General features: G+C 36.8%; 1 pseudogene; it reads right to left on the bottom strand.

The window, feature by feature from the left end:
* Window positions 1–7,175: 7,175 nt before the first annotated feature.
* On the bottom strand, window positions 7,176–25,945 carry LOC123848968 (nucleolin-like; annotated as a pseudogene).
* Window positions 25,946–26,233: the final 288 nt, after the last annotated feature.

The following is a 26,233-nucleotide window of genomic DNA, read 5'->3' as shown; positions in this document are numbered from 1 at the left end:
ATAGTTAATTTATTCCCTTTTGCAATGCAAATAACAAAGTTCTGATTAATCAGCTCTAGAATAAAAGTAAACCCTCTGCTCCACTTAATTAAAAATCAAATTTCTCTGGAGGGTTGATTACAGCAGGGAGTTGGGATATGCTGCGGCTAAGTATGTGTTGCTTGCAGGACAATGCTAGAGACAGACCTTGGGGACTTGTGCATCAGTATAAACAAGAATATGCTCAAACATTCAATTAGGTACCTCCACATTTTTATTCTCAACAGGGAATGGGTGCAGAGAGAGACAGGCCAAGGGGACCGTCAAGAATTTTTAAATTATTGAGTCCTAAGGTTCCAGTCACAGTCATTACTCAGAGAATAGCTATTCAGGAAATCCCCAGGAAAAGAAAAATCAGGTGAGTTATTTTAGACATAGAGATAGTGTGGCCACCATGCAAAGTCTGATTTAAATGGTAGGGAGAGATAGCATCCTGACATAAAAGTATAAGAATCAAAACATTGCAAAATTACCTTGACATGCCTGCATCTAACTGCATCTAGCTATTTCATCAGGAGCAGCCCTTCATTCTCCAGTCCTGTGTGCCTGTGTTAACCTTTCACTTCCCATTTCTAAAGAGGAGATGCAATCTCAGGTAAGGGACCACTGCAGATGTAATCTGCCTTAAGGCAGAGATCAAAAGATCTGATACAAGGAGCAGGCAGATAACATAAAGGAGAAAACAGACTTGATACAAAAAATTGGGGAGAATGGAGACTGTGATACACTGGGGATCATCGATCTTCTGGTTAGTGATGGGTGGGGGCGTCTGGAGAACTCTCCAGGGTCAGGCTGTCACCACCACACATGTGGGAATATATGCCCGATGTATCCTGATTTTTCAAAAGATAATAGAAATCCACATTTTTAGGGGCTCCTGGGTGGCTCAGTTGGTTAAGGGACTGCCTTCAGCTCAGGTCATGATCCTGGAGTCCCGGGATCGAGTCCCACATCGGGCTCCCTGCTCGGCAGGGAGTCTACTTCTCCCTCTGACCCTCTCACCTCTCATGTTCACTCTCTCTCTCAAATAAATAAATAAAATCTTTAAAAAAAATCCACATTTTTAATATAAAATATTCTGACTTTACATGTTTATTGTAATGACTGTAAAACTATGTTTAGGTTTAAAAATCACTTCTACCCACGTTATTCAGCTAGTGTGCCTTCTCTCCTCCCCACAGCCCCCTCCCCCCAAATTGGTGATCTCTGCTCAAAGGACTGAAATTGAGCAATTTTTTTTTTTAATCTTCCTTTGTAAAGGCTGCCTGATATACTAGAAAGAATAGTCAACTGGGACTGTAGCATTGCCCCTGATTAGTGAATTACCTGTTAGGTCCTAGAGGTATGACCATGAAACGTAGGGCCTCCATCTAAACACTTGGTAGATTGGACAGTTGTGTCTCAGCTTCCTTTCAACTTCAACATTTCTAGCATCTCAGCAAGATGAGGAAGAGAAATTAAAGTTCACATCATCCAGCTCCCCATCCAATGATTGAAATATGTTTACAGGGCCTATTTGAAATTTGAAGGAATGTTACTCCTAGTTTTTGCTATATTTGTCAACATGGTGTGAAGTATCTGAATTTATGAAAATATCAAGAATTAAGGTATCTAATAATTTGAACTAAGGAGTTTACTTGCCTGTAACTACTTAAATAAAATAATGAATTAACTTCATAAAAATATGGAGATTGTTGGAACCACAATTTCTCATTTTATTAGAATTAATTTTTGCCCTGGAAAATTATTTAAAAATCATGTATAACTTCAATAAACATTGCTGGGTTCCAAGCATTATTATATAAAATTTCTCATCCCTCAGATACACTAGAAGGCACTGAAACAGAATAATTTTAGTTATCATTTATAAGAAATTTACTTTTTAATATTTTTATGCTTGCTTCCTAAGAATTAGAGCAATTACCAAGGTCATTGGATATCTCAGTGAAGCCAACTCCTACAGACATTGTGATATAAGGATTTCCTTTTGTAGTCAAAGGCATAATGATCATTCCACTAAACAAGAACAACAATAGTGCCTTATACTTATAAAGCATTTTTTCAGTTTGCAAAGTGCTTTCATGCATTAAGTTGAATCCTCACTACTATATCAGGGGATATTTATGGCAATAATTATTATGTTCATAAGGCAGATAAAGAGACTTGAGCTCAGAGAGCCTTTGGTCATCTAAATAGTGCTGTCTTAGCACTGTCTAATGAAACTTTTTGCAATAATCAAAATTTTTTATGAACTATCCATATGGTAGCCACTAAGGATATGTGGCTATTGGGCACTTGAAATGTGGCTAGTGATAATGAGAAACTAATTTTTATTTTGCTTAATTTTAATTAATTTATATTTAAATTGTCATATGTGGCTAATGGCTTCTCTATTAGACAATGAAGATCTAGAAATTACATATTCATTTCTTACTAATCTATCTTTTTTTTCTTTTCACTTTGCATTAAGTCTTCTAATCTGGCCCATACTCTGCTTGAAATGTCTTTCATATCTCTCTTTACTTACCATTCTAATTTCTAATAACTGATTCAGATCACTGGACACATGAACACTGTAACAGCCTGCAAGGTGATCTCCATTACTCATGTCCCTTCCCAGCTTACTGTGAAAGTCTTCAAAAAAGAAGCCATACTCAGAAGACATGAACAGATATTTCTCCAGGCATACAGACTGCCAACAGACACATGAAAAGATGCTCAACATCACTCATCATCAGGGAAATGCAAATCAAAACCACAATGAGATATCATCTCACACTGGTCAGAATGGCTATCAAAAAGACAAGAAATAACAAGTGTTGGCAAGGATGTGGAGGAAAAGGAACCCTTGTGCACTGTTTGTGAGAATGCAAACTGGTGCAGCCACTGTGGAAAACAGTATGAAGGTTCCTGAAAAAATTAAAGGTAGAATGACCATATGATCAAGTAATTCCCCTACTGGGTATTTACCCAAACAAACACTAATTTGAAAAGATACTTGCACCCCTGTGTTTATAGCAGTATTATTCACAATAGCCAAATTATGGAAGCAACCCAAGTATCTATCCATAGATAAATGGATAAAGAAGATGTGGTATGTATATATATAGAATGGAATATTATTCAGCCATAAAAAAGAATGAAATCTTTCCATTTGCAACAACAGAGATGGATCTACAAGGTATTATATAAAGTGAAATAAGTCAGAGAAAGACGTATACCATATGATTTCACTCACATGTGGAATATAGGAAACAAAACAAATGAACAGAGAAAAAAAGATTAAAAAAAAAAAACCCAGACTCTTAAACATAGGGGAAAAAACTGGTAGTTACCAGAGCGGATGGGTGAAATAGGTGAAGGGGACTAAGAGTACACTTACTGTAATGAGCACTGAGTAATGTATAGAATTGTTGAGTCACTATATGATATACCTGAATCTGCTTTAACACAGGATGTTAATTATACTGGAATTAAAATTTTAAAAAACAAAGAAGCCATACTTCTAACAGCTATCTTTGGCCACAGTAATGCTGCATAACAAATAATATATCAGCAAATTTAAACTGTAAGCATGTATTTAGCTCACAAGTCTGCAGACCACCTGAGGATTTGGCCACCCTAAACTGGTTGGAGATGGGTTCATTCATGGGTTTACAGCCAGCTTGGGGATGTTGACCTTAGCTTGGCTCAGCTGGTGGCAGCTCTATTCCACTTGTATATCATCTCCCTCTTGGAACCAGTGAGTTTGCAGTAGTTTGTTCCAGGGGTGATAACAAGGGTGAACGAAAGCAAACAGAAGCATAGAAGATCCCCTCATGCCTAGGCTTAGAACTGGCACGCAATCATTTCCATGTCATTCTATTGGCCAGAAGAAATCATCTACCCAAACATACAATCAGGAAGCAGAGAAATAAACACTGCCCCCAGCGTGAAGCCACTGCAATAGTCCCTAGTAAAGGGGCCTGAGGAGGGGTGAACATGTCATGGCCACCATGCTTGTTTATGTCTGTGTATTCCTTGCACTCCCTATTCCTCATGGTAGAAAGATAATATCAGAATGAAAACGTTTCAAAATGAAAATAGCATGACCTGAAGATATCAGTTCAGTATTCACAAAGTCATAGTGGTATTGTGTATGCTCATTTGTCTCATGATTAGAGTATAGTAAGGGGTTATGGAACAGACGTGAAGAGTTCAGAATTCATTAATCCATCCTCACACACTACAGTAGCGTCTTTGTCATTCTGCCACCCAAACGAGTCTCTTTCATAAAGCTAGTTCTAATAAAAAATAAATGTATTTCTTAGGAACTTGAAATCACATATTCTTTGAATGTAGAATGCTCAAATGAATCTCATCCCCTTAGTGATATTGTTTCTTCTCTTTCTCTAAAATATTATTAAACAGCAACATCATATATCATGTAGAGATCAATTTCTTTGGAACTCTTGAAAACTTAAATTAGAATAATAAAATATATGAACAGGTCTGTATTTACCCTAATAACAAAGTTAAAATCTCTTTCTGTTCCTTTTTCTCTTGGGGTTATATATCCTTTAAGCTAGAATTTTCAAGCTTAAAGTCGTAAGTATTTTCTCTTTTAACTAGTGTTCTTAGGAGTCTTATTGAACCATTTGTTTATGTATTCTCCATCACATTTTGTCACATCTACTTGAGTGTGAAGGAAAACTTTATGACAGATCTATCAACAAGCAGCTTTTAGCATAAATCTGAGGCATATTTTAAAATTAGTTGCCTACTTAACCATAAATGAAACATGTTTGTGTATGTTAAAAATAATTAACATCCTTAAAAAGAATCTTAAATTGTGTCTTTATGACAGTTTAGTGAAAACTTAAAGAGCTGATTGCTAAAGAGCTGTCACCACACAGAAACAAGAGAAAAGGATAGGTGAGAAATTCTAGCACAGTTATCTAATAAGAGGGCTTGGAAATGGGGTGTTTTATGAAGACTATTTTCTTGTTAATTGTGTTTCAGAAGAAAACTTGTTTAATTCTTGTTGAAAATGGTGGAAAATTGTATTTGTCTGAGTTCTATAAAATAAGCGCAAAATAATTATTCTTTGGTTTAGTTAATTAGGGTTCCCCTTTGTACGTTTATTATTGCGGCATAGTAGAATGAAATGATAAATAAAATTATTGTGAAAGAATATTGATATCAAGACATCTTTAGAAATGCTTACTTTTAAAGTAAATTATTGAGGGGTACCTGAGTGGCACAGTAGGTTAAGCATCCAACTCTTGGTTTCAGCTCAGGGTCAGACTCCACAATCAGTAGAGAGTCTGCTTAAGACTCTCTCTCCCTCTGCCCCTCAATGCCCCCCAGCTCTCTCTCTCAAAATAAATAAATAAATCTTTAAAAAATAAAATAAAACAAATTATTGAAAAAATATTACTTTTTTGTCTTCTTCATCATTCCCTAAAAGTAAAGGAAGAATAATTTAATTTACTAACAACCTGGGTTCTTTCCACCGAAATTTTACCCAAATACAGTTGAATATAAACCAGTTATTTTAACCTGAATGAACTAGAATGAATGACAATAATGGTGTCTTTTATAACTTATTTCAGAAGAGTCTCAGAGAACATAATAATTAGTTTCTAGATTCAAAGACATATGAAGTATATCAGTGTTTCAGGCATGAGAGCTGACACTGTGTTCCATATGTGATTCAGACAGAATTGGACATGTCTGGGAAAAGCATAAAAAGAGTATAGCACAATTCCATTTTGTGAGTCTTTGGGGGAAAATAATTAAGACAGGATGAAGTGGGAGTAGTAGAATGGATTGAATCATGGATTAGAGTTGAAATCCCATGGGGCAAGTGTGTGTGCCTGTGTGCGTGTGTGTGTGTGTGTGTACATATTCATGCATATGTATCACAGATTAAGCTAGGACTTGCTCATTTGACTTAAAAAATTGTTTTCTTTTTTAATCTTCTCTGTTAGGTTTTTATAAGTAACATTTCTTTTCATTTGTATGATTTAATTAATGCAGAAAGTACTGCAATGTGATAGAAATTAAAAAGCAGGAATTCTTACTGAGCTGTGCCAACCCCATCACTGATTGTTCTTCAGCCTCCTTGAAGGTCTGTCTCCTTATCCATAACCTACTTTTGAGAGGATTACATGTAACATACATTAATTGCTTCAGACAATTGTTAAATAAATCCTGACTTTTTTTGCCATATTTTTCAAGAGACAAGTTTCTTCTGCATTACTGTTTTTGATATAAGAAATTACTCAAGTCTTGGCCTCCAAAATAAGGTATGGAATTTGATTTTCTGAGCATTTAGCCAGTGATTTCAATGAATTTTATGGCAGAGTTGGTGAAATAGGAAGTGATTCATGATAAAATTGAGCACAAAAGTATAATAAGATCTTACATAGTGAAAAGTTGAAAGAGTATCAATAGCATGAAATCATTTTAAGTCAGACTAAGCAAAACACTAAGTATACTTCTGCTGTGTCAAATAAAGAAAGTAAAGGTTTTGGGAAAATTATACCTCCTGCATAAAGCCAATATGTTTCTTACAAAGGGAACTATGAAATTGACTTCAATTAGGTGCCCTCTTTGAGCGGCCATAAATTACCTTGTTCAAAACCACTACAACAGTTATTTCTGTTTAAAACATGCATTCAACATAGGAAGCAGAGAAAATACATCCCATATGATTTTTTTTTTTCAGAGTTTAGGACTTTTAATTTGTCCCAAAGTTGCTGAAGCAAAAATCATGATAACATATTCTGCTTTCCTTTACACCCCCCAAAGCAAAAAACAAAAACAAAACTATTTGTAGGAAAAAAATGGTTTTGTGCATGGGAAGAAACAATATAAATTCAAAACTTACAGATAAGGATTAGCTCTATCACTCATCTCTTTAAAAAAATTTATATGAGGGGCACCTGGGTGGCTCAGTTGGTTAAGCGACTGCCTTCGGCTCAGGTCATGATCCTGGAGTCCCTGGATCGAGTCCCGCATTGGGCTCCCTGCTCGGCAGGGAGTCTGCTTCTCCCTCTGACCCTCCCGACCCTCTCCCCTCTCATGCTCTCTCTCTCTCTCAGTCTCTCTCTCAAATAAATTAAAAAAAAAAATCTTTAAAAAAATTTATATGAATATCGCGTCAAAACCAACAGGATATCTCCCTTGAAATGTTATCTATACAAATTTCCAAGTAGACCACAGGACTCTACTGTCTTGGAATGTCCTCAGAAGGCTCTGTCATTGATCAGGTAACAGAGTAAAAACCCCAGAGTCCTCTTCTTTCAAACAGAAGAGGGAAAGACAGAGGGATGGAAGAAACTATTCAAACTTCGTCTTCTTTCCTTGTGGCTTGGGTCTCCCCCTCCTCCTCTGCCTCCTCGGAAGCCTCCTCACCCTCCAAAGCCTCCCCAGCCTCTGCCACCAAATCCATCTCGGCCTCCTCTGCCACCACCTTGGCCTCCAAAGCCACCATGGCCTCCACCACGACCTCCAAGACCACCTTCACCCTTAGGCTTGCCCAGTCCAAAGTAACTGTTTCCTTCAATTTCACCATCTTCCATGGCCTCCTTGGAAGCTTTGGCATCTTCCTCACTGTTGAAGTCTACAAACCAAACCCTTTAGAAGACCCGGTCTCCCAGTCAGTGACTGTCCTTGCCCGAACAGAGCCATCAAACGACTCCTTTAATGTCTCTTCTGTGGTATCCTCAGACAGACCTTTGACAAACAAAGTTTTGGACGGCTGGCTTCTGGCATTAGATGATCCGCTGGGTCCTTGCAACTCCAGTCTGATTGCTCTGCCCTCAATTTCCCTTTTATTACAGGAATTTAAAGCTTCTTTAGCATTTCAAATGAAGCAAATTCTATAAATGCATACCCTTTAAATTTGCCATTTTGGTTCTGGGGCACTTTAATAAAAGTTGCCTTCTCAAATACTTCCTGAAGGGTTTCTTCTGTTGCATTGTAAGAGAGGCTGCTTAAAACCAGTGTTTTTGATTCACCACTCCAACTGCTATTCTTGCCACCTCTAGAGTCATGACTTTGACCCTTCTCTCCAGTGTAGAACAGGGAGATAGCCCGCCCATCGATCTCTGTGCCCTGCTTTTCTTCCAAGGCTTTTTCTGCATCAGCTTCAGTCTTTTTTTTTTTTTTTTTTTTAAGATTTTATTTATTTATTTGACAGAGAGAGACACAGCGAGAGAGGGAACACAAGCAGGGGGAGGGTCAGAGGGAGAAGCAGACTCCCTGCCAAGCAGGGAGCCCGATGTGGGACTCGATCCTGGGACTCCAGGATCATGACCTGAGCCGAAGGCAGTCGCTTAACCAACTGAGCCACCCAGGCGCCCATCAGCTTCGGTCTTAAATTCAATATAAGCAATCCCTTTACTCTTTCCATCCTTGCTGACTAATCTGATCTTCGCAGCATCTTCAAATACTTCTTTTAATTCATCCTGAGTAACTTTGTAAGGCAGTTTTTAGCCAAAAGTGTTCTTGTTTCTCGATCTTTCTTACTGTCTTTTCCCTTTGGTTTTTCTAGTTTAATTTCGTTGCCAGAGACTTGTAAACCAGTGAGTTCCAAGGCTTTTTCCAGGTCTTCAGCAGATTCAAAATCCACATAGCCAAACTTCCTAGACACACCAATTCTGACACCCACAACGACAAGATCATTTTTAGCAAAAAGGTCACTGATGCCCGTTTTTAATTCACGAGCAGATTTGCTGAAGTTCAGGTTTCCAACAAAAAGATTGAATGATGTAGTTGGTTCTGTAGCTTCTACTTTCTGCTTCTTGGCTTCTGGAGCTGCTTTCTGTTTGGCCATTTCCTTCTTTCATTTTCCAGGTGCTTCTTTAACAGGCTCTTCCTCTTCTTCCTCCTCCTCCTCCTCATCTTCCTCCTCATCATCATCCTCATCTTCCTCATCCTCATCCTTCTCATCATCATCTTTATCCTCATCATCATCCTCTTCATCTTCGTCCTCAGCTGTGCTCTTGGCCTTCACAGGAAGAGCTTTTGCAAGGGCTTTCTTCCCTTTGGCTGGTGTAGTCTCCATAGATTCTTCTTCAGAGTCATCTTCATCCTCATCTTCATCATCCTCCTCATCGTCTTCATCTTCCTCCTCTTCATCATCATCCTCATCATCAGGGCAGCAGCAGCTGCTGCTTTCATCACTGCTGGCTCGAATTCATCCTTATCTTCATCCTCATCCTCCTAGCCCTCCTCTTCACGTCATCATCATCTTCCTCGTCACTGTTTTCCTTCTTGGCGTTCTTACCATTCTTTGCTCCCTTGGCTAGGGTGGCTGCTCCTTTCTTACCAGGGGTTGCTACCAATGCCTTGCCTGGTGTGACCCCCTTCTTGCCAGGTGTTGCTACTGCTTTGGCTGGCACAACTGTCTTTTTGGCTGGTGTAGCCACTGCCTTTTTGCCAGGGATGACAACAATGCTTTCTTGGCCAGTGTGGAAACTGTGACTTTTTTGTTGGGGAAATGATCACCTTCTTTACTGGAGTTGTGGTAGCCTTCTTGCCTTTTTTCTGAGGAATGATAACCTCTTCTCCACTGCTATCATCATCTTCATCTTCTGACATTTCCTCATCTTCACTGTCTTCTTCTACCTCCTTTGGGGAGGAACCATTTTCTTGGGGTCACTTTGATTTTTACCAGCCGCCAGGTCCCCTCCACAGATGCTGGGACACACGTGGCCACATATGGTATTTTTAATTAAAGTTTTTCCAAGTTAAAAATAAACATGCTCTAATTATGGAAAATACAAAAAAGTACTAAATATTTTAAGAAGGAAAAAAAAAATGTCCCATCAGGCAAACACAATCACTATTAAGACTGTAGCTTTTATGAATTCGGTAGATTTTTTTAACCAGTCTTTTCTTATATAATTATTAAAATATAGTTATTTTCTATGTACATTTTTCCCTTCTTCCCCTTCCTTTGTTCTTTCGCTTTTGCCTTCCTTTCTTCTTTCTCTTCCCTTTCTCCACTTCTTTGTCTCTCTTTTCCAATTTCTTCTTCTTTCACAGACAATTGAGAATTTTGTCAGTTAAAAATATTGTTGTGTATCATAAAGTCAGAAACCACACTTGTCTCAGACCTATGTGAAATCACATTTAATAGAAGCCAATTCCAGGTACCAAAGTGTAATTAGAAAGAAAATCTAACCTTTCTTTCAATCGCATTAAAAACAATAAAATACTTAAGAATAAATTTAACCAAGGAAATGAAAGATTTGTACAATAAAAACTATAAGACTTGATGAAAATGTGGAACATTTTTACTATATTAAGAGTAACCTAAGAGTACTATTTAACTATTTAACATCTTCTAACAATCCATAGCCCTGTGATGAAGGGAAAATTTTAAAAAGGGAAAAGAAAACCAGAATTTGTGGTATGCTTCATAGGGAGCTACTTAAAATCTTCACTGGCCTATTCATATTATGACATATATTTTACCAGAATAAGGAATGTTGAATAAAGAATAAAAAATCTCTCTTTATTAGAAAAATAATAAAGGTAACTTTTATTAAGCACTTGTGTGTCCAGATCTTTTATAAATATAGTGTGTGTGTATATATATATATACATATACATATGTGTGTGTGTGTATATATATATATATATATATATATATATATTAGCTAATTTATCCTTGACATAAGCCCATTCATATCCTTATTACAGGTGAGAAAACTGAGGCAGAAGAGATTTATTTACTGGCGGGGTCAAACAATTAGCAAGAGGCAGAGCATAATTTGAACTGAGGTGATATGAATCCAAGGTTTTATATCTTAGCTTTCTTACTGTACCACCTCCAAAATAACATTCTATAAGAACATTTCTGATAACACTTTTTTTTCCTTGTCTTTACTTTTACTTTAAAAGATAAAATATTGAAAAGCAGAAAATTAAGAAATATCTTACCTGGGTAATACTGGACATCATTTATTGCTGTTTGTATAATTTTTTTTTTCTTTAAGTCTTAAGCATCTTACCTAGATCCTGTATCCCTACAGGGAGAGCCCTACCTCTCTTCTGTCATTTTCAGTACCACATTGAATTTGCCATGATTAGAATGTGTTTTTTGTCTCTACATCTTTGTTGATGTTACTCTCATCATGGGCATGAATTGCTAGTCACTAAATCCTTCCATACTTTTTAGTTCTCATCATACTTTATGGCATTTTGATAATTCCCACTCCTTTAAAAAAATTACCTCTCTTTTCATGATGTTCTTTTTTTCTTGGTTTGCATTCCTGCTTTCTGATTATTTTTCCTTAATTTCCTTGATGATGTATTCTTTCTCTTCCCACCCCTTCAATATAAGAGTTCTCAACAATTGCACTCTTCCTCACACTCCAAATATTATCTCCAAATAAATCTGACCTAACTAAAGGTTGCAGCATTAATGTGTATACTAATGTCTGAAAAATATGCATAGAAAGCTCTACCTCTCCTTTGAGTTCATTTAGTAAACTACCTACTACCTACTACCTACAGGACATCCCAAAGGAATTTTACACTCAATTGTGTCTCAAAAGAACTCATTATTTGATCTCAAGAAAACCTCCTGTATTCTTTATCCCAGAGTCTAACATGACCATCTACTTAATAAATCAAGGTTGGAATCTATTTGTTATTCTCAAGATCTCCTTTGTTCTCATGTCCACAGCCAATGAACCAAAACAGTCTACATGATAGAATGCTACAGTAACCTTCTAACTGGTCTCATGGAATATTTGTCACCATTAAAATCCATTCTTTAAACTGCCTTCAAAACAAATATTTCTAAAACAAAGCAGGTCAAACTACTCTTTCATTGAAAATAGTCATTGGCTTCCTATTACCTGTAAGACTTAAAACAAACTTAACAAACAAGAACCTTTAAGAGGTAGCGTTTGACCGCCTCTCTAGATTCATGACCTCTAGATACCAGTTTACTTGCAATTACACGTGCCTTTACACTTTCCGCCAATTCTGCTCAGGATGCATCTATATGTGAAATATTTACTAATACGAAAATAGATATTACCCCTTTCTCTGAGAGTTTTGCACTTCATTCTACTACTTCTATGTTTGACGGTATGATATTAGCACATTACCTGGTCCAGCAATTGTAGTTATTAGTTTATATTTCTGTTCCTTTCACTTACTTCATAAAGCAGCAGTATACAGCACGATGTATAGCACATAGTGATGTTCAACAAATATTTTTTGAACCACACTGAAATTTCATCAATTTCTGCAAATATGAAGGGAAGAAGATGTTTCTTCATGGTGCTATAATAGCTGGTTGTCAGTCAAATCAATGAAAGTTATAATTCAAGCTAATTAAAGGCCATGATGAATTGAAGCAATCAGTTCCTACCAAGTATGTTTAACTGTTCAATTGGTTTGTCATGATAAAAACGTAACTTCATTTTAGTTGAAAAAAAAATCTATGATTTCAGAGGAGAAAACTCATATTGTCTTGATCATTTGGCATTTTCTGGTAACTCTGCTGCCGTTTAAGTAGAACTTGAATGGCGTGGTTTATCCTACTTTCCTTTTTTGCAGCAAAGAAACACGGAACAACTGGAATACCCTATCATCCGATGTTTCAAGCCAATTATTTAAGACCTATAGCTGTCATTGTAATACTGAACTTCCTCTGTTTACCCAGAAGAAGCACACTGACATTCATCACCATGCTGCAAGGTAATGTTAGCTTGCAAATGTCATGTTTAAACTTTTAAATATGTAATGTTTAATTTACCTTAGTTTGCTTTAGAAATATTTTATACTTAATCCCTTATCTTCAATTTAGACAACTAATCGCTTTTGAAAAATTACACTAGTCAATTTCATTTTTCACTATATGGTAAATCCTGATAAGTAACTCTCATTTATCAATGATACTCAGCTTTACATTAACAATTTTCAAGACATAATACTTTCGGTAACAGTTGTCTTTGGCGACGCTCAAATTAGGTGTAGAAGGTGAGCAATATAATGAACTAGATTAAAAGTACAAAAATGGAGAATTCTATTAGGATTAAAATAAGAAAATGATATATCTAAGGATATTACATAAAAGTTGCCATTAGTCTTTACATGGAATAAATATTTCACATGTAAATAAAATGATGGTTACCTTTACTTGAATGACCAAAATGAACCAGTCTTGTTTTTTAATAGTTACCTATTGGTTATTTTATTATTTTGCTTCTTGATAAACTAATACTATACTTTCAACATTTATTTTTTTAAAAAATGCAGTTATAACTGTCTGCACAGATTTTTAGCCAGTATAAAAAATGAAACAGAAATGCAGCTGAAGAATCAGATCTATAAATACAGACAACAAACTGGTGGTTGCCAGAAGGAATTGGAGGTAGGGGATAGGCAGAATGGGTGAATGGGAGTGGGAGATAAAGGTTTCCAGTTATGGAATGAATAAGTCACAAGAATAAAAGGTGCAGTGAGAGAATATAGTCAATGGTATTGTAATAGCATTGTATGGTGACAGATGGTAGTTACATTGTGGTGAACATAGCATAATGTACAGAAATAGATGTTGTACATCTTGAAACTAATGTAACATTTTGTGTCCTCTATACTCAAATTTTAAAAAAAATTTTTAAATAAAATTAATGAGGCTGATCCCAAACAAAACAATATGTGAAGAGATTATGTAGAGTATTACCTAAGAGTGTGTTAAGTGCAATTTTAAACTACTTACAGCCAGTCCACTTTGCTTTTGTTAAGACTTCACTCATCTCACCCATGGGCATTATAATAAGCTTCTCTAATTTCCTAATACTAGACTCCCAAAGCCAGCTCAGAATTGGATATTACTATAGTAGAGATTTAATAAGCAAACCTTAGTACATCTTTCCTGTTTAAAAATGTTTGATGTCTCTCTATTGCTTATAGAACAAAACTGAAATCCCTTATCGTAGACATAAGGACCTTCAAATACATCTACAGTTCACCTTTCCAAACTAATCCCTATCCTCTGTTTCTCCCTAATAAGAATGCTATGGCTCCCAAATGTTGAATTTTCTTGGCCATTTTCAACCATAATATATTTTTCTTCTTCTTCTTCTTCTTTCTTCTTCTTCTTCTTTCTTCTTCTTCCTCTTCTTCTTCTTCTTCTTCTTCTTCTTCTTCTTCTTCTTCTTCTTCTTCTTCTTCCTTCTTCTTCTTCTTCTTCTTTCTTCTTCTTCTTCTTCTTCTTCTTCTTCTTCTTCTTCTTCTTCTTCTTCTTCTTCTTCTTCTTCTTCTTCTTCTTCTTTTTTAGTACAGCTGACATACAATGTTACATTAGTTTCAGGTGCATAACAAGTATGAAGGTTCCTCAAAAAATTAGAAATACCATATGATCCAATAATTCCACTACTGGATATTCTGCAAAGAAAATGAAAACAGTAATTCAAACAGATATATGCAAACCTATGTTTATTGCAGCATTATTTACAGTAGCCAAGATACAGAAACAACAGAAGTTCCCGATTGATAAACGAATGGATAAAGAAGATGTATATATGTACAATGGTATATTATGCAACTATAAAGAAGGATGAGATTATGTCATTTGCAACAACATGGATGGACCTAGAAGGCATTATGCTAAATGAAATAAGTCAGACTGAGAAAGACAAATACCATATGATGTCACTCATATGTGGAATCTAAAAACCAAATGAATCAACAAACAAAAATCAGAACCAGATCTACAAATACAGAGAACAAACTGATGGCTATCAATTATGGTCTATTCTTATAAAGGTTATTTATTCATCTTTATCTCTTTTTCCAAAGGGAAACTATTCATCTTTCTCAACCACCTTTCTCAAATGTTAGCTCCCTTGTAAAGCCTTTGGCAATATTTCCAGGCAGATCAGTACTACTTTCTGATCTGCCCACACCACTTTTGTCAACCATTAGGGCATTTATCTTCTTGTATTATAATTGCTTTTCTGTTCTCTTTTATCCTTGGGCTGTGAGTTCCTCATACTTCTTCTTGTACCTCTTGTGTCAAACATGTGAAAGATACTCAGAAAGTGTTTATTGAATAAATACATGAATAAATAAATGAATGAATGGATGATTTATACTCCGCATGTGTGTCCTAGGAGGAAATATGGAAATATGTCTCATGCAGAACACAATGTTCCAACAGGGGTTTATTAACAAAGGAAACATTTACCAAGGTTTGTCATGAGGCATAATGAAATAATCTAGATAGCAGTCAAGCTCTCACAACCCTAAGCTCGGCAGGACAAAGAGAGAGAGAATAGTGCCTGGAAACAAGAAGGACAGAGAGTGATGTGGAGTTAAATGTCTTGAGGGGAGCAGTGACTTTCAATCAAGGGACACAGAGTGTTGGAGACCACACCAAGGAAGTTAACTATGGAATAAATACCCTGACTCTATTCTATCGATTCTCTCTAGTCTTTTGTTGGTAGTCCTTATTGGCAGACCTCAACTAGAAGCTGAGAGGCCTCAGAGACTCTTGATGTAACCCACATTTATTAGTGCTCCAGTGATGATCAACATGGAGAAGGATGGGGAGTAGTTCTAGAGGGGCAAATGGAGACATCCATGTGTAACATATATTATATGTTTCAAGATGACATTATGTATAACATATTACATGATAATCATATGATTATATATGATTATATATATGATCATATAATTATTTGATATCATATAATATATGTCACACATAATGTCACTTTGAGGGATAACCCAAGAAATGTTATCTTTCCTCTCTGCCCAGGTTCTGAACAAATTGGGAAATAAAACTTACCTTTTAGTAAGAAAATTGGGAAATCAAACTATCATTTTTCTTGTTAGAAGAGGCCAGATTGAGGAATGTGACTTTAAGTTTATTTTCCAAATAGGTTTGCAAATACTGAGTCTTAAAGCTGAAAGACTTACTCATTTATTCATGATGATCTAAACGGGGGCAGTCTTATATGGTACACCTGTGGTACAGCAGATTCCATTCTCTTCTCAGGCAAACTGGTTCCAAGAGAAAGAAGGACAGCATTAAGCAAGAATATCTAGTTATTCTTCTCAAATTTAGAAATCAGATGTAGTAAATGCTGAGATGCATACCCTATAATTATGCAAATTCATGTGTAATATGTACCATGATTGTTTTTTCTCCTGATTCCAGACTCCTAGCCATCAAATGAGAAGAGAAAAAACTCCTGAGCTTCAGAAGAAGAAAGGAAGTTGTAGAGGAAAAGATGAGGCATGGCAGTGAAATGGTAGCCAATCCCACCTCAGGAAGCTGGAAGGTGAAAGGTGTATCCTTTGTCATCAGTATTGATTCTGCTGACCAAATCTGCTTCTATCAGATTGCTGAAATGGGCAGCAACAAACCGGAAGAGTTTGGGAATTGATGCCTCTATTCTACAAGTCCTTGCCAACCTTAGGATCCAGAATGATCCCTATCAATATTTAACTTGGATCGATGAAAATCAACAGATGATGTCAAACATAATCAGGATTTGGATTGATCTGAATTGTGAAGTTGTAACCGGGACACAGGATTGTAAGAGGACGTGGTTCTGGGGGTCCCAAAGAGATGAGGTTTAGCCCCTCGCTGCTGACAAAATCCAAAGGCAGAGAGGCAAGTGGTGGTGATACAAGAAAGACATTTATTTCAGTGAGGCCAGCATAGGGAAGACAGCAAGCAGACTAATGTCCCAAAGACAGTCTCCAAAGTGCTGAAAATACTTCTGGGTTTATATAAGGAAAATGTGGGACAAAAGTCAGTGGGTGAGTGCTGCTGAGCAGTAAAGGTCAGATTGGTCATAGCTGTGGATCATTGCTGTGGGGTCAGTTACACTGAGTCTGGCTGGCTCAGGGCAGTCCCTGTCACCTGAGTGGGTAGTTTCAGTTCCCATCATGGGATGCTTTGCCCTCTGGGTCTTTTGCCTGAGTTAAAGATAAGCTGAAAAGAAGAACTTAATTAGAAAGTACAGACTGAGGTCAAAATGGAGGTAGTCTTCCTTCAAAGTCAGATCTTCAGAACTCCAGCTAGCCCACCCTGGCCACTCATTAACTTGTCAACAACACAACTTACATTTAACGTGACTGAAAATTTTAGACCCTATATACAGTATTATGGAGATGTAGTAAGTAAAGAAGAGGCACATAGAAAGAATCCCTCCTCATTGAATCAAGAACAGAAAAAACGTACATTGCCTTTTAATGATATACTCATCTAGATAATAATAGAGTAATATTTTGTTTTGTTATGTTAGATCATATTAAATATTTAGAAGGACATAGTATAATTTTTTAAACACTGAATAGTTGTAATGCTGACATTATATTTTAAAATTAGTATTTGCTTATCCTTTTTTTATTCAATTTATATTGAAAATGTGTTATGTGTGTATTTTGGGGTCCTGGACTCAATTCCAATGTATGCACGGGGAATTTTCCTTCTATGCTACCAACTAAGCAATGTTCCAGACACACCAGCAGGGTTTTCTACAATTCAGTTCAATTCTGACACTATCTACCTGAAGACAGGGTCAGATTCCACAAAGTCACCCTATAAGACTCTCCCCCTCCCACTGCAGATGCCAGTTGCAAGCCCAGGTTATCACTTATGCTTCTGACTGATGGTCTATAGATAGGAGGTTCCAGTGCCTTCCACCTTGGGTTCAATTAGTTTGCTAGAGTGCCTCACAGAACTCGGAGAAACATTTTACTTACTGGATTAACAGTTTGTTATAAAAAGATATGGTAAGGAATACAGATGAACATCCAGATGGAAGAGATACATAGGGCAAGGTATATGGCAAGAGGTGCAGAGTTGCCTTGTCCTCTCTGAGCTTGCCACTCTCCCCAAATCTCCACATATTCACCAGTCCAGAAGCTCTCTGAGCTCTCCTCTTTGGGTTTTTAATGGAGGCTTCATTATATAAGCATGATTGCTTAAATCATTGGCTTTGGGCAAGTGATTCAACCTCCAGCCTCTCTCCCCTCCACAGAGGTTGTGGGGTGAGGCTGAAAGTTCCAACCCACTATTCAAGTTTGGTTCCTCTGGTAACCAGCCCCCATCCTTAGCGTCTTTCCAAAAGTCACCTCATTAACACAAACCCAACTGTGGTGGAGAAGGGCTTGTTATGAATAACAAGACACCCATTTCACTTTTATGGTTCTGAAGTTCCTGCCCTCCACACCCCCATCCCCCCAACTGAAGACAAGAGACTACATATTATAACAAAAGATGTTCCCATTGCTCTTATTGCTCAGGAAATTTCAAATGTTTAGGGAGCTGTGAGCCAGGAACTATGGTTAAAGACCAAACACAAATTTCTTGAAAGTGTTATCAGCAAAATTAGCATTATGGCAACATGCCTAGGGGCTATAAATCATAATAACACAGTGTGTAATTTTATATTTTAAGAAAATCCCACTATTCTAATTGTAATGGCATCTCAGAGAGAAATTATGACTTATCCCGTATACTGTCAGACTTTACAGAACACACAAAAACATTAGTAAAATTTTATATAATTTCAAAAATAGGTATAGCAGCCTGGGAATGGACCTGAAATTTCAAAACTGAGTTGTTTACTTCATCCTCAGATTGTTTTTCCTGGAAATAATCTTTTGATTGTCATTTCAGCTAAACACTTATCAAAGGCTCTTTTCAGAAATGAAAATCCTTGAGACAATTTCATTCTAACATTGCATAATGCTTTGTAATGGGTAGCCAGATCTGATTATCTGTTGATCATTTCCCTTATGTAATAAATGCTTCTTTATTGCATACGGTTTAAATTCTCCATCCCTGTCTCCTAGAGCACGTTCTTGCAAAATTAGACATAGTCTGTTTAAAGAGTTGCTCAGGGTAGATGGAACATAAAGATGGGGAAAATGCCGGAGGGAAGTGATAGGTCTTGTCTTCACTACGCACTGTAAGAGAGATTGTGTCAAGGGGCCTGAGCTTTGCACAGCATGACTTAATCTGGACTTCCCATGGCCCTCACATGCTGTATTGAGAGAGAATGCATAACCTAGACTTTAAGAATAATAATATGTTTAATCTAAAGTTTATGAGAACGCCAAAGAACAAAAACCAGATATCAACAGATTGAGTAAGGTTTGCCTAGAAAAAGGAACAGGTTGAGAGTCTACCAGCATATCAACTTACAGTAACACACATTGTAAACTGTACATCATTTCTATTACTCTGGACATTCAGTGAAGTCAAGTTGAAAGTTAGAGCTTGGACTTTCTATTCACATGTAGAATGACAAATCCATCTCATCTAGGCTTCCAATTAGAAGCAGAAAAAAAAGAAAGCTGGATCCCTTTCATAAGGTTAGAGTGGTAATGATATGAGCAGTCATTGGTGAAGGACAGCTGTACTTGGAGAGAGGTGATACCACCACAACCATCATCAACAGAGGCAGCATTGTGGCAGCATGTCTGGGGGCTGAGGCAGGATAATGTGGGAGACTTATTTCTGAGCACTCATGTGACAGCTATCTGTGGAGCTCTTAGAAATAGCTAGAGGACATGTTGAGAGATTCTAATTTCTGTCATTCAAGCACATGAGCATGATGCCTTAGAAATTGGGATATTTAGAGTTATTTATTATGATGTGTGGTAGTCATAAGCTGGTCAGGCCAGAGAACATTTGGGTTACATAAACCTCATTTGTTATGCAACACAGGCTATATGAACTTCTCTTCATTTTTATAACCCAACACAGAGATGAAAATTCTATGCTAGCTATTTTATCCCTAAGGGGGTCTCTCTGTTTTGGAGGAGGTTTTTGAAACTGCTATTTAACAAGAATATCTCTTCTCTAAAAGAAGTTACTTTGTACCCTAAATAAATTAGTTTAATACATGTACAACCAATTCTTGCTTTATGAACAGAATCTTGGCTCATGGGTGAGCCAGTCAATTCGATAAAACTAATCAATTCAAGGAACAAAATAAAGGAAGAAATTGTCAGTCAATTCAGTCAGAAAATAGATTGATGTTTTTTTCTTGAAAAGTCCATGGAGAATAAGATAGCTGGATTTTATCAACCGGGGTACTGCTGATTTTGCAAACAAAAAATAAGATATCTTGATTTCATATATTTTATTATTTCACTGGCTGGTGTAATCACTCAAAGGCCGCAAAGCTCTTTGTGGAGTGGGGATAGGGTAAGGGTAAGGTAAAGAGGAGGAATCAGAATGAAAATGTAATAAATTGATTATACATTGATTAAAAAGTATTTATGATGGAAGGGATGGTATATGAAATCATGGTACATGCTATACCTGAGACTAACTTACCAAGATGTCTTGGACGTGATTGTCACATATTCCTTTTAGTATTCTTTCAGTTAAAGTAGGTATTTTCCAACACTCAATAAAAAGGTAGCTGTGAGATGTTGTCAGTCCAAACTCAGATATGTGCAATCTCTTTTTTTCAATCTCCACTCAAAGACATGGCCTGAGTCAAGTTCACTGTTAAAAAAGAATAAAAGCAAAAAAAAAAAAAAAAAATCAAAGCAACATAGGATTTGAGGGCATGTTTTCCTTTACCCTGGAGAAAATATATTCAAAATATTTTCAGTAGAAAACATATGATTCAACATATCGTTCAAACAGAGCAATAGAAGGAGGTTTTTAATGATGTCGAGCACCTCAAAAATATTCATTAATATACTAAGTTGGAAAGAAATAAAATAAATAAGTTATAACGGGGAAGGAAGGAAGGAAGAAAGGAAGAAAAGAAGGAAGGAAGGAAGGAATTGAGGAAGGAAGGAAAGGGAAGAGAAGGAACGGATGGAGGGAGGGAGGGAAGGAAGGAGACAAAAGAAAGTCTTTTTCCTTTTTTCACCTCCTTACCTCCTCCCCCACTCCTCCCAAAAATAGTCTTCTGTTCTTCCTTGTATATTCTTAATGTTGGTTGAAGGCAACTTGTCTCCCAAATCTGAAACATGAATTATTCAAAATTTCTTCATCTTCTAGGTCTCACCCACTCTGCATTGACCCTTCTTTCCCCACACCCAACCACTCACCACATGTAGTGAGTTCTACCTACCAAGCATACAGGATCCACCTTCTCCTCTCCAAGGGACCCTATCTAGTTCAAGTCCCTGTCACCTCATTCCTGAACTGCAGGGACAGCCTTCTATTTTTTAGGAAGGAAGAAGGAAGGATCCAAGACAGTCTTTTAGTTTTTACCTCTCTAGGCCAGAGTCTACACTACCAATAATAAAAAAAAATTTTAAGAAATATTTAGGCAAAGTACAGAATATCTGTCACTACAGGAAATAAACCCTTTATCAGCATCTGAATAACCTCAGAGTAAGATGATGAGCATAACATATAGGGCTTTTTAATTTCTTGTCCCCTGCCTACCTCTAAAGATTCCTCTTGGGCGCCTGGGTGGCTCAGTTGATTGAGCGACTGCCTTCGGCTCAGGTCATGATCCTGGAGTCCCTGGACTGAGTCCCACATCGGCTCCCTGCTCGGCGAGGAGCCTGCTTCTCCCTCTAACCCTCCCCCCTCTCATGTACTTTCTCGCTGTCTCAAATAAATAAATAAATAAATCTTTAAAAAAAAAAAAGATTCCTCTTTTGTCAGTCTCCCTTCTAAACTTAAATCCAGTGACTCTAATCTCCTAACATTTCAGAAACATGCTATGACATCTCATGTTCCTATGAATACCCTTCCCCTTCCACTGGATTGTGCTTACTCTTGTCCAACTGAAAACTGTCCACCTATTTTTTAAATCCCAAATCATTAGTTCTCCCTTTTACAGTGTCTAATTTCCATCATCCCAGAAGTATTCATCACTGTTAGAGTCAAACAACATGGAAGGGTAAAATCTGGGTTGGGCCTTTTTGTAACTATACGCTCTTGTGTAAGTCACTTAGCATCTCTTTACTTCATTTTCCCCACCTGCAAAATAGGGACAGTTGTTATAAGTCTCAGCAATTATGAATACCTGACAAAGTAAATGCTTAACAAACTTTAGTCATTAAGTACATATGCAGAATGATGTAGGTGTTAGTAGGCAGTGAGTTATCATTTTGTTGTACTGGTCTGTCTTCACCAATGGAATATGAGATCTTTGAGGAAAGAAACTCCGTGCTATTCTAAATTTCTCTATCTCCAAAATCCAATACTGTGCCTTCATTTAGTAGTTTTTCAATAACTACATGTCGAATAAATGTATAAAATGATGAATATTCACTACTGTGATAGAGATATTAGTGTGTGGGAACTAAAAAGAACTCAGCTGCTCCCTCATAACAAGAGAATCCTTTATGATCTGCCTTTGGCTGATCTCCAGTTGCAATAACAGCACATTTGTAAGTCAATATTCTTGGATACCACAAAATAACTTTGTGAAGGTCAGAGAGTGGCATTGATGTAGACAGAATATTTATAAGTCTGTGATCAAATATACAAAGGTAAGGAAGTTTCCATTTTTGTACCTCCTGTATCTTCTCACTTCAGATCACCTCTCTCCATATGCGTATAGCAGGATGTCTCTAAGATAAATTATATGATCTTCCATTTCTAATTATAGTGCTTATAATAATAGACACATTAACTAGGACTCTTCTCTTTTGTGGTGATCTGGATACTATGGTCTTCTGGTTTGCCAGTCTAAATGAGCTACTGCTGAATATATTCTAGTTTCAAGCTCTTACAGATTATTATTCTTAGTGGTTTCTTATATACACTTGCATTAAAGAATTGCTTTTTAGGCTACTTTTTAGACTCTACACTTGCATTAAAGAATTTCTTTTTAGCTATTGGTTATTACATTAGGTGAACAAAAAAAAAAAATAAGAACCAACATTATTAGGCACCCATTATGTGCCAGGCACTGTGCTGGGCAATTTACACATGCTGTTTTGTTTGGTTTTTACAACACAGATAATTATTTTATCCCCCATTTACCTATGAGGACACTGAGACCTATAGAGATTAAGTAGCTTGTCACAGAAGCTGTAATTAACAAGGTGAATAAATTAACTAATAAAGCTGATCATTTTGTCTCTAAAAATGAAGTCATTTTTGCTTTTTTTAACCTTAACAACAAACCACGTGTTCAAGAAAGTGTTAAGGAATTAAGCATGATTACAATATACAGCCTTTGGGTTAGAGTGGAGCCAGATAAGAAGCTAGGCGATTGGTGAAGTTGATCTAATCGCTAAATACAAACAAGAGTAAAAATATTTCCCTGTTTCAGTGGAGAGCCCAGTAGAGAATCCAACAGAGCTATGTTCAGTATTGAGATATATGTATATATATATATATATATATACACATATATATATATGCACACGTATATACTTTATATATATATATATATATATATATATATATATATATATACACTTTATTAAAACACTTGGAGAACACATGAAAATAAAAAAATGTATTATTTGACCAAAAAATCATTTACGTCCTTGGGGTTTGTTTGTTTTGCTAAATCCTTCTCCTCCTCAGCCCCTCAGTGGTCCCTGCTCCCCTCAGCCCACACTTCAACAGTGATGCTAAAAGAATTGATTCATTCTACACTAAATGTAAAGAAGAAATCTTTGCTTATAAGCCCAGTGACTGTCAAGTTCAGAGTTGGCTCCTTAGCAGAATAATTAGAGAGCTATGTTATTTTACATTGTCTAAGTGCTTCTAAAGTGGAATGGAGTCAGGGTAATTTAATAAGAGACTGCAAATAATACATATATTTTATGTGGAATGACAAGAGTTGATCAGAATAATATTATACTCTATAGTAATGATGAAAGATCCCTTTAGCTCTTGGATTATTACCTAGTATGTGTGACACATGTCAGACACTAAAGACCATTGATTAGACAGAAATGAAGCTGGTCATTGAGCTGGGGATTATGAAAATTGTCTCTCATTTCTTACAGAGCACACTGGGTAAAGGTTAGAAGGTAATGACCTATGATTGCTTACATATAATTGCATCTTTCATATTTCCAGGGAAGAAGAATACAAGTTTGAAGCTAATATCCTTTGTGGAAATATTTTGGGAGCGTTCTGCTGCTTTCCTCTAAGAACCAATGGAATATAAGTAAAACTTGCTATTCTAGGAAACAGAATACTTGATATGACTTCAGTGAAATTGCTAATGCAGGAAAATGTTTCTCCACTCATTTTAATCACAGCACCAAAAGTGCATTCATCATCATTGTGCAGTCCTCAGAACTGAATTGATTGATTTCCCATGACCAAGTCAGGGCCTAAATTTTTGTATGTGTTTAGTAATATTTGACCATGCCATCCCTATACGTTAAATTAAATTGTGCAAATACCAGAAAGACTTTTGCAGAATGCTACAACCTTTCTTAGGGTAGGTAAAGCCCACCGGAGTGAGTAGGATTGAAGGGCTGGAGTAGAGAGTCCAGGAATCTTTTCTTTAATCCTTCCCTGCTTTGGCACCATATTTCTCGAAGTCTCAGTATCCCTCCAGAATTAAAGCTCCTGACAAGAGGCCCTCCTTTATATTTCCAAAGTTTACAGAGCTCCATGTCACTATTTATTCCTGATAATGGCTTCCTTCTATTGCTGGTCTCTAGGGGCCTCAGTATCCTGTACTGATCCCATTAACCATGCCCACATCTCTGGAAGGTGTCCCTTTGTGAAAATGTCTTTGCCTGATGAATCTGAGTGAAATTCTGTTTTCTGCTAGAAATCTGACTGCCACAGTGAAGTCATATATAATATATGTTAAGCAAATGTATATTCATTAAATGTTTCCATGCCTACTTTTAAAGCTTGAAGAAGGAAGGAAGGAAGGAAGGAAGGAAGGAAGGAAGGAAGGAAGGAAGGAAGGAAGGAAGGAAGGAAGGAAGGAAAGGAGGGAGGGCAGGGGAAGGAGGGAGGGGGAAGGAAAGAGAGAAGGAAGGAGACAAACTTAGCCTAGTTATTTCCTGCAAAAGATGTCCCAATTAACAACGAGGTGCTCAATTCAACATTTAAAAAAATACTGAAGTTAGTCTTAGATTAAACTCCACAGATTTATGAAAACAGCAAATTTTGTTTTAGTTTTGTTTCGATTTGGCTAAAATGATCATAACTCAGTATGGTACCACTGGTTATCAGAGGGTAATTAGAAATTCTAATTAATGAGTCTATGCATCTGAATAATAACCATGTGACAGCTAATTATTTACACTTAATAAATACAATGAAGGAAAAAATAAAAATTTGCAACCCATTAGAGGAAAATCAATAAAAAGGAGCTCCTGGGGTAAAAGTCTGGCAATAACTGGCTTAATTCTATAATATCAGTACAGGAGGCTCTCCTTAAGTCTGGGACCCCTCCCTGAAGACTGTCACACCTTCAAGGACATGTTGCAATGCAGAGAGCCACATACCCACCGACATTCAGTCCTCAGAAGCCCCCAAGAATTAGCCTTTCATTTTGAATGTGCCCATTGCTTGCTTTGGTCCCATGAATTAGAGATGTCCATGGGATGACAGAGTTGGACCAGAAGTTCATGTTTATCAACCCTAAATTTGAGAGTGAAGCTCATAGACCAGCCCTAAGCTTGACTGCCAGGTGACCCGATGCATCTAATTCTCTGTTCTGCTTCCCCCATCTCAGCACATAGAAATGAATGTGACCAAATCTTCTGGATAGGTGCTCCATTTCACACCGTAGTTGAAGAACTGAGCTCACCCCCTTAATAATTCTACTTTTATGGAACTAGCCTTTAATGGATGAGTACTGTGCTTTGGTGAGTAGTTCCAGAGCGTTAGAGATAGATTTGACTCACAGTCCCATAGGCGGGCCAATAAATGCTGTTGCTTGTATCGATAAAAGATATAGTCTCCGAAAAATCCCATATTATTTTGATCATCTTTTTCCAAGGCCATTTTCCCTGAAGGTCATACCTTAGGTGTCTTAGACACAGTTAGTGATTTCTACCTTGAGAAAATGCCAGTGCCAGGCAGAACTTTAAAATAGTCCTGGGGTAAGAGGCTTCAACTTTATATGGTTAACATCGATTTCTTTTTCTATCTATATATGTGTATGTATATATATAGCCGTATAAATATATACACTAATACACAACAATAATTCACTTTAGGATAGCATTCTTAAATATTTTACTTATTCTTAATGCCTTTTCCTTGGGGAAAAAGACTTTTCCGTTTTTAAAA

The sequence above is a fragment of the Mirounga angustirostris genome, unplaced genomic scaffold (assembly GCF_029215605.1).
Source record: "Mirounga angustirostris isolate CCGP_5_RB_7025 unplaced genomic scaffold, mMirAng1.0.hap1 SCAF_2, whole genome shotgun sequence".
NCBI classification, from domain to species: domain Eukaryota; kingdom Metazoa; phylum Chordata; class Mammalia; order Carnivora; family Phocidae; genus Mirounga; species Mirounga angustirostris.
The sequence above is the reverse complement of the archived record's forward strand: the minus strand, read 5'-3'. Positions and strand labels throughout refer to the sequence as shown.